This window comes from Sinocyclocheilus anshuiensis, unplaced genomic scaffold (genome assembly GCF_001515605.1).
Source record: "Sinocyclocheilus anshuiensis isolate Anshui unplaced genomic scaffold, SAMN03320099.WGS_v1.1 scaffold1618, whole genome shotgun sequence".
NCBI lineage: Eukaryota > Metazoa > Chordata > Actinopteri > Cypriniformes > Cyprinidae > Sinocyclocheilus > Sinocyclocheilus anshuiensis.
Window position 1 is genome coordinate 101,394 of NW_015542418.1, and position 8,381 is coordinate 109,774.

An 8,381-nucleotide genomic window follows, 5' to 3' on the forward strand; every position below is an offset into this window, starting at 1 on the left:
GTTATATTTCAAAATAAAACAAATGGGCTAAACTTATTAGGGCTGCTTCTGCTCCATAATAACCTAACAAATATTTCCCAAATTAGATACTTTTGACCCTGTGCTTGATTGCAGATGTACATTGCAGACAACATTTCTATATTCAGATACATTTAAAACCTGTAAGCAGTGATATAACAAATGTATCTTAAACATTATTTTATAATGTAGTCTTTTTATGCTTTCCCAACATGGCTACGTTCCTGAGAAGAGAGCATTTCACAACACTACTATGGGCGAAGTGAACTGTTATGTTAGTGGTGAGAATGCTACTCCCATGACTAGCTGAAAAACATTTGGCCGTAGCCTGGAGTTCATGCGCAGGTTAAGTGCACATGTGGAGAATTCCAGACATATCTCCTACCATCTCTCTTCTCTGTCTTTCTGACCTGATCTCTCGGTCCTGTACCTGAGCCATAAGGGTAAACAAAGAAGAGAACACAAAATAAACACAAGCCGAGGGACCAGAAAGGGCTCTTTGTGAGTGGGAGGCGATTATAGAACCAGATGGCGCAGGGTTTTGAATTACCACATTGCTTTTAAAATGACGTTCCTCCAAACTACATTTCCCAGAAATCCTAATTCCGCTGGGTCTCTTGCTGTGCTAGTGAACTTACGTTTTTGCAAGATGTAATGAAGGAATTGTAAGAAATGTTGCAGCTGTAAATTGAATCACTGCTTTCCAAGCAATCATTTGTAATGGTTTAGTCATATTTGAATGTTTACGCCATTCACAGCAAAAAGCAATTATTGGCAAAAAAAAAATAATCTCCTGTCTATATAATTTTAAAGTGTGAAAACTACAACAAATGCAGAAATTAAATACTTACCTTGTGTTCTCAAGTTTGATGATTAGATGCCATATGCTAGTTTTATATTATAGACATTAAAGATATTAATTGTCTCTTTTTATTTTAAAGGGGTCATATGATGCGATTTCAAGTTTTCCTTTCTCTTTGGAGTGTTACAAGCTCATACACTGTCCAGGTTTGTGCTAGAAATCTTGCTGAAATTTGTGTATGTACTGCACAGTAGCATAGTAAAGCCCCGTTTACACCAAGAACGATAACTTATAAAGATAACGATATTAGCATCCACACCAGCGTACGATATTGTCAGTTTATTCTAAGCGCACACGCGCCTGCCGTTTTAAAATCTTGAGCTTGTGATTGTAGGATGGATTCTGATTGGGTGTCAATGATTTTATCGTTCATCAGCTGAAAAAAATCGTTCTGGAAGTGATTCCAATGATATCGTTTCTCTGTGCCTTTATCGTTATAGCTGTGGTGTGGACTCTGCTATTCTTTAATATTGAGAACGATTTTTAGAACTATATCTTTATCGTTATCTTTATAGTTATTGTCCTTGGTGTGAACGGGCCTTAAGTCAGCCCTGGACCCATATGCAAAAAAAAACAGGTGAAAAATTCACACGTTGCTGAAGAATGAAGCGTTTTTTTTGCAGAGTATGTGGAATTTTCAATTAAATTAACTTTATTCATGCAATATAAATACTTTATTCTCATAATTTTGATTTTATTCTAAAAATATTATGACTTTCATCTCATAATCTTTGAGCAACTTCACAATGTCAGGCAGAATCCTGTTAGTAGGAACACACAAAAATGTCAGAAATATGAAACAAACCAGCTTTAACAGATTAGATAGCAGAAATTTTGACACAGAGATAAATAACGCACTGTATCTATGGATTTGCGCCGGGTTAATCATATTGATTAGGGCTGCACGATTAATCGAATGTGATTGTCATGCGCATCTCGTCAGTAAAGCTGGTTCTGTAATCAGTAGTAAATCTCCAGCACGTGCTTTCAGATGGAGTGGCATTTACTACACAGAGCCGTAGTTCACTGACAAGCTACGCAAAATTGCGTTCAAAATCACAGGCGATTCATTGCCGATTATGAACGCAATTTTGCATAGCTTGTCAGTGATCTTCGGCTCTGTGTAGTAAATGCTGCTCCATCTGAAAGCACGTGCTGGAGATTTACTACTAATCACAGATCCGACTTTACTGACGAGATGCGCTTGAAAATCGCATACGATTATTTGCACAGCCCTATACAAGATATATAAGGTAAGATATGGAGCAACTTTACCATTCACAAGGTGTATGAAAACAACTGGATACAAGAATGTGAGGAAAGATTCCAGCACTGCTTGTGATAAGGAGATTTTTATTAACAATACCGACGCGTTTCGGCCTAAGGGCCTTCCTCAGGGTATTAAACACACATCCTACACAAACATTTAAAAGGCACATCTCCATATTGGATTGCACATTCACAAATTAGCAACAGCTAACAAGCTTAACTCAAGTCATTTACTAGATATAAGCATTCAACTTCTCTAACTTCCGCCAATGTGGACATCACCCCGCACTTTAGATTCTCATCAAACTTTCTGTCCAATCAAATGCTCTCTAGAATCTGAAGAATCCGCCCCCTACACTATAAATAGACACTGAAGCTGCAGCTGAAATTGGTCACTTGTTCACAGAGTTAGTATTTTCTGTACAGTGAATGGCACATAGTGCACTATATAGGGCATAGGGAACGATTCAGACAGCGTAAATGTGCTTTCCATTGGGGCGAAAGAAGTCTGGTCGAGGTGCTTACTAATTGGATGCTTGCTAATTGCAAGATAATTTAAGTTTACAATGCCTCATATTTGTGCAGTCTGGCCAACGTTCAGACATACTGGTCAAATAAAATACTGTTTGCCTTCATTTTTTGTTAGCTGACTTGCTGTCATAGGTTAATGTGATGTTGGGTGGAGTCTGAATCTGTTGGCAGGCACTGTTATTCAGGGCTCATCCCAGACCTGGAACCATCATATAGGAGTATGATACATGTTAGATCTGTATCATTTTCATGAAATAAATCTTTAAATATTACTAGAAAATAAATAAAAAATAAAGGTAAACAAGTTTTTTTCAGCTTTCTCGTCTTGTGTACGTTATAAACTGGTGATGGTTATGTCATTGGCTCACTAAGTGTATTTTTCATTTATTTATTTATTTTTTGCTTACAACTTAAATTGAAGACAAAAAAAATTGTTGATAAATTTGCAGTATTCTTAGTGAAAGAGTTAAAAAGGCGTGTTAGTGATTTCCTGTTGATTAAAAAAAAAAATCAATGATGAAAGTCACAAAGAAACCTAATCACTCAGGCTAATGGCTTCTTGAGTTCACTTTACCTAGATCAAGCTGGGTGATATTACTGTATGCAGTCTTATGGTGTGAAAGTGACAACATTAGAGGTTCTGATGTTTGCATTGCTGTATTGCAGCAGAGTCTGCTCTGCTAACACTGTATAACAGGAACAGTTTACTGTTGGCTGTTCTAATTTCCCTGTGTTTTGATTCATTTGAATGGGGGTGATTTCTGTATGAAAAATATAACTGCAATCGCAAATGCATTGCAAGTGGACTACAGGGAAAATTATTTAAAGAAAATTTTAATATTGTGAATCTGTCTCAAAGGTATAGTTCACCCAAAAATTATATTTTACTAAAATGTATTCACCTCCAGGCCATCCAAAATGTAGATGAGTTTGTTTGTTCATGGAAACAGATTTAGAGAAATGTAGCATTTCATCACTTGCTCACCAATGGATCCTCTGCAGTGAATGGGTGCCGTCACAATAATCCACAAGTAATCCACACATCTCCAGTCCATCAGTTAATGTCTTGAGAAGAGAAAAGCTGCGTCTTTGTAAGAAACAAATCCATCAAGATGATTTTAACTTCAAACCATAGCTTCTGACTGAAATATGAGTCCTCTATCCATAACGTTACTTTCCCCAGTGAATCAGGAGAGAAATCTGCATAGATCAAGCACCGTTTACAAACAAAAAACAGTCCAAAGCAGCAAAGATGTGTGTGGATTTTGATGTGAGAGACCACAAGAGATGGAATTTTCACTGGAGGAAGCGTTATGGATTATGGAGTCGTATTTTGGACAGAAGTGAAATTGAAACTGTGTTTGTTTCTTACAAACACTGAGCTTTTGCATTCACAAGATGTTAACTGATGGATTGGAGTCTTGTGGATTATTGTGGTCTTTCAGACATCTTTTGAAAAGTTGAAAAGGTATACAAAGCGAGCATTAAGATAAGAGAGACGGCACACTGAGCGGAATCGGGTTAATGTAAGACAGCATCAGGTTTCCTCCTCCTGAACGCTGTTTTACATTACACAGCACACGGTAATGAAGACGCGAGACAGACAGCGAGAGTGAGACGCTGGGGACGTAGCGAGTCTGGACTGGATTCTGATGTCACTGCAGCTGGCAGGAATGTGGCACAGCATGTGAGAATGAGTGTGTGTGTGTGTGTGTGTGTGTGTACTGGTATTCACTACTTTGTGGAGACTAAATGTCCCCACAGTATAGTAATACTAGGAAATGTCCTTGTGGGGACATTTTTTAGGTTCTCATGAGGAAACAAACTTATAAATCATACAGAATGAATTTGTTATGAAAATGTAAGAATTAAGAAAGAAGGTAAGGGGTTAAAAATACAGTTTGTACAGTAAAAAAAACCCATTACGCCTATGGAATGAACCCATAAGGATAGGTGTGTGTGTGAGTGATATGAGAGCGTGACAGAGGAAGTCCTGCCCTGCTCTCTCTGCTGATGATGGTTTGACTCACTTCAACCGCAGCTGTACGATATAACAAACAAACCTGCCTGCAGATTTCTGAAGATGTCTCTCTTTTTTGTATAGCAATACAAGACAAATAGTCTGGAACTGTATTGTAGAGATCAGGTTGTATAAATCAAAAGTTAATTGTCATTTTTGTACATTGCAGAGCATGAATTAGAGCAACATTAACATAATATGGCAATATAGTATATTATTATTATTTATTTTATTTTGAAAAAAAAAAAAAAAAATATATGTATATATGTAAACTAAGTTTGAGGTGAGGTTTCAAAGTAAATACAGAAGAATTTAAAGTTAACGTATTAATAAATCAAATCCGTTCTTGGTATTTGTAAGCAGTATTCTTTCTATATCTAGATTTTATGTGGAGTGATAAAAAAACATAGATGCAGTACAACATCCAAAATGAATAGAAACTGTTGACTACCATACAGAATGAAAATATTTAAGAACCTTCTTGAGCTGAAATAAAATTTAATGCTCTGTAAATTATCCATAAACATTTTTTTCCAGTGGGCATATTAATTACACTTTGTTTAAACATGCTTTTGTAATAAAATAATAATAACAATTGTCAATTTATGATAAAGCAGAACAGAACTGTTTATTTAATAGATTATCTTCACTTTTATACCAACTTAATAAGCTGTTCACATTTGTAAAAGGAAACTTTAATTGTGTACGTTTTAAAAAAAATTGAAATTAAGTTAAATCATCGTCATGCCATAAATGTAGTCAGTTTTCTGTCAGCTTACAGTATGCTTCAAGTGTGTTTTATTTGTTGCTATTGCTGTTTGTTGATGAGGTGGGGAAGCAGGTGTGTTGTTGACCAGCAGAGAAGAAAAGACATGCTGCTTTTAGGAACATCCCAAAAATCCTTGGAATGGAATTGAGTTTAAGGGGCCCAAAAGAGACACACCCACACACTCACACACAGAGAGAACAAGCAGGCAGGAGAAGAAAAGAAGGTAAATTCTGAGAGATGTTTAAAGAGCAGGCTTGAGCTCTGGCCTTGTGGATATCCGGAGTCTTAATTAATACCAGAGGAGCCAATAAAACCCTCCATGTGAAGCACAAGTTTCTATTTCAGCCCTCATTGTGTACTGCTAGACTGTGACACAGGATTTGGAGTTCCTTTCTGGGCCATCAGATCGGAAATGTGTTTCCCTTTTCTTACACCTAATGTAGAGTTATGGAAACAGTTCAGATAACAAAAAAAGAAAATAAAGATTAAATGAAAATAAACAGTTTTTTTTCTTGTGAACCAATATAAGGAATTCCTTAAGATGAAGTCTTAAGAAATTTGTAAGTTCGCAAAGAACACCTTTCTTAAGAAAAATATGATATGCTTTGGTGTTATCTAAGTGTTTGATGATTCTTCCTGAAGACTCTGTTTTATCTTTTTTTGCATTGACTGAAGATTATTGCAATAACCATATTAGTTTTCTTGGTTGAGTTGAGCCCATTCCAGGAGGCACTCTACCAGAATGAAGAGGCGCTCCGAGGAGAGGCCTCCTTGGCGATTTATGTAGGACACCACCGACATTTTGTCCAATCGGATTAGCACATGGTGCTCCTTTAGGACTGGCAGGAAGAACTGACAGGCTCAACATACTGCTAGCAATTCCAGGCAGTTGATGTGGAAGCCTTTCTCTGTCTTTGACCAGTGGCCAAAAGTCGGTATGCCCTCGCACAGCACCCCCCAACCTGCGTTGGAGGCATCTGTCGTGACAACTGTCCTTCTGCAAACCATTCCCATGGTCACACCCTGTTCCATCCAGCGAGAGCTCTTCCAGGGGGCCAGGGCTGTTATACAGGCCTGATTCACCCTGACCTGCGTCCGTGACGCCATGCATGGGATGGAACCCGTCGTTTCGGCCAGCGCTGAAGGGGGCGCATACGAAGCAGACCCAACTGTAGCGCTGGCGAGGCTGCAGCCATGAGGCCTAGCATCCTCTGAAACGTTTTGAGAGGGCGAGTGGTACCAATCTCGAAGGAGGCTGCCAGTCTCCGTATGGCCAGAGCCCGTTCTGGCACGACTACAGCACTCATTTGAGCTGAGTCGAAAACTATTCCCAGGAACAATATTCGCTGGCTGGGGAACAACATGCTCTTGGCAAAATTGACCCCGAGACCCAGGCGCTCTAGGTGGCTGAGGAGGAGGGTCTTGTGTGATAGTAGTTCTGCCTCTGACTTGGCGAGAACGAGCCAGTCGTCGAGGTAGTTGAGAATGCGGATTCCCATCTGTCTCAGAGGGGAGAGAACTGCGTCCATACACTCGTCCCAAGCTATGCGACATTTCCTGCCAAAGCGCTCCAGCTCCGCTGCTACCTCTAGTCGCCCTAAGTCTATGCCGACTCAGCAGCCCGCGAAGCCAGCACCTGCCGCCCCCGCTGTTCAGCCTGCTAAGGCCCAGCAGACGCGAAGACGCTCCCGCTCGGCCAGACACTACCCTCTTCCTAAGCGCCAGGGACCCCGACCCAAGATTGCGTTGGACCCGGTGCCTCAGGCGTCTTCCTGATCTGCGGGACAGGAAGAGGATGGGGCCAGGTCTCGCTACGGCCGGACCGCCTCCCAAGCAGCCTCTCTTAGACCTCCTGACACCCCGTTCAACTCCGGGTACAGAGGAAAATGTGTTTGTTGCGAACAACGGGTCCATTCAAGCGCCCAAGCAATCAGCCGCTGTTATAGCGGAAAAAATAAAACACAAACATTTTCAAAAACTGAGCAAACTTCCTCTTCCACTTCTCACGAGTGTTCTGCCCCCGTGCGGCCAGTCACCCGAGTTAATCCAACCCCTCGCCACGCGGGCCGAGGCCTGGCAGGCCATCCCCGGGGTGTCGAGATGGGTCATGGGGATAATAAAACGAGGATATTTGTGGGGTCGGTCACCGAGCCCAACAGCTCCTCTGCGTCCGAGGCGGTCAGTGACATGCTGTCATCAAGCAGCTCATCCTCACTTCCCCCAAATGAGACCAGATCGCTCGCGCCGGCAGAGGGACGCTGGTCAGACTGGGAGAAAAGAATGGGAGAACTCACTCTCTGGGGCGAGGGCGAGGCATGCGGGATCTGGACCGACGTGAGCTCGCTCGCAGCCGGACGCTCGAGTCCTCTGCCCCGCTGTTTTTTCCTCACAGGTCCCTGGGAGGAAGAAAATGGGAGGGAGCGAGGGGTGGAGTCGCTCTCTGAAAAGAAAGCAATCCACGAGCGAAGAGAGGCGAGACTGAAGTTCTCACAATGAGAACACTCAGTTCCCGTGAGCGCAGCTTCCGCGTGGGATTTCCCCAAGCAGGAAACGCTCTCGGTGTGGCCGTCATCGGCGTGCAGGGGAGACCCGCACAAACCGCAGTAACGGTGCGACATTTGCAACAACGCCAAGCTCTTTTAGTAAGCTCTTTTAGAATCGCCGGATGGCGGCAGGGGAAATGAACCGGAACTGCTGCGTCGCTGAAGCGGCGGAGAAGCAGGTCAGCCATGCTGAGAAGTCCCGATTCCAGCTGCGAAGGCATGTCAACGGCGAGCGGCTTTGGATCAGCTTGAAGACGTAGAGTCGTCGCTGAAGGAGAAGAAATCGGAGAATCCTGTGCCGAACGCCCGCTTATATAGCCAGATGCCCCGCCCATTCTGGCGGGCTTTGTCGCCATAGGCTCGTGCAGC

At 41.9% G+C, this 8,381-nt stretch overlaps 1 long non-coding RNA gene across 1 annotated transcript in view; it reads right to left on the bottom strand.

Moving 5' to 3' along the window:
* Nucleotides 1–1,407: 1,407 nt before the first annotated feature.
* LOC107693474 (uncharacterized) overlaps nucleotides 1,408–8,381 on the bottom strand; it is a 12,975-nt gene continuing 6,001 nt past the window's right edge. Inside the window, exon 3 of the long non-coding RNA XR_001634745.1 lies at nucleotides 1,408–1,419. This is a non-coding gene — a long non-coding RNA (uncharacterized LOC107693474). The remainder of the gene's footprint in view (nucleotides 1,420–8,381) is intronic.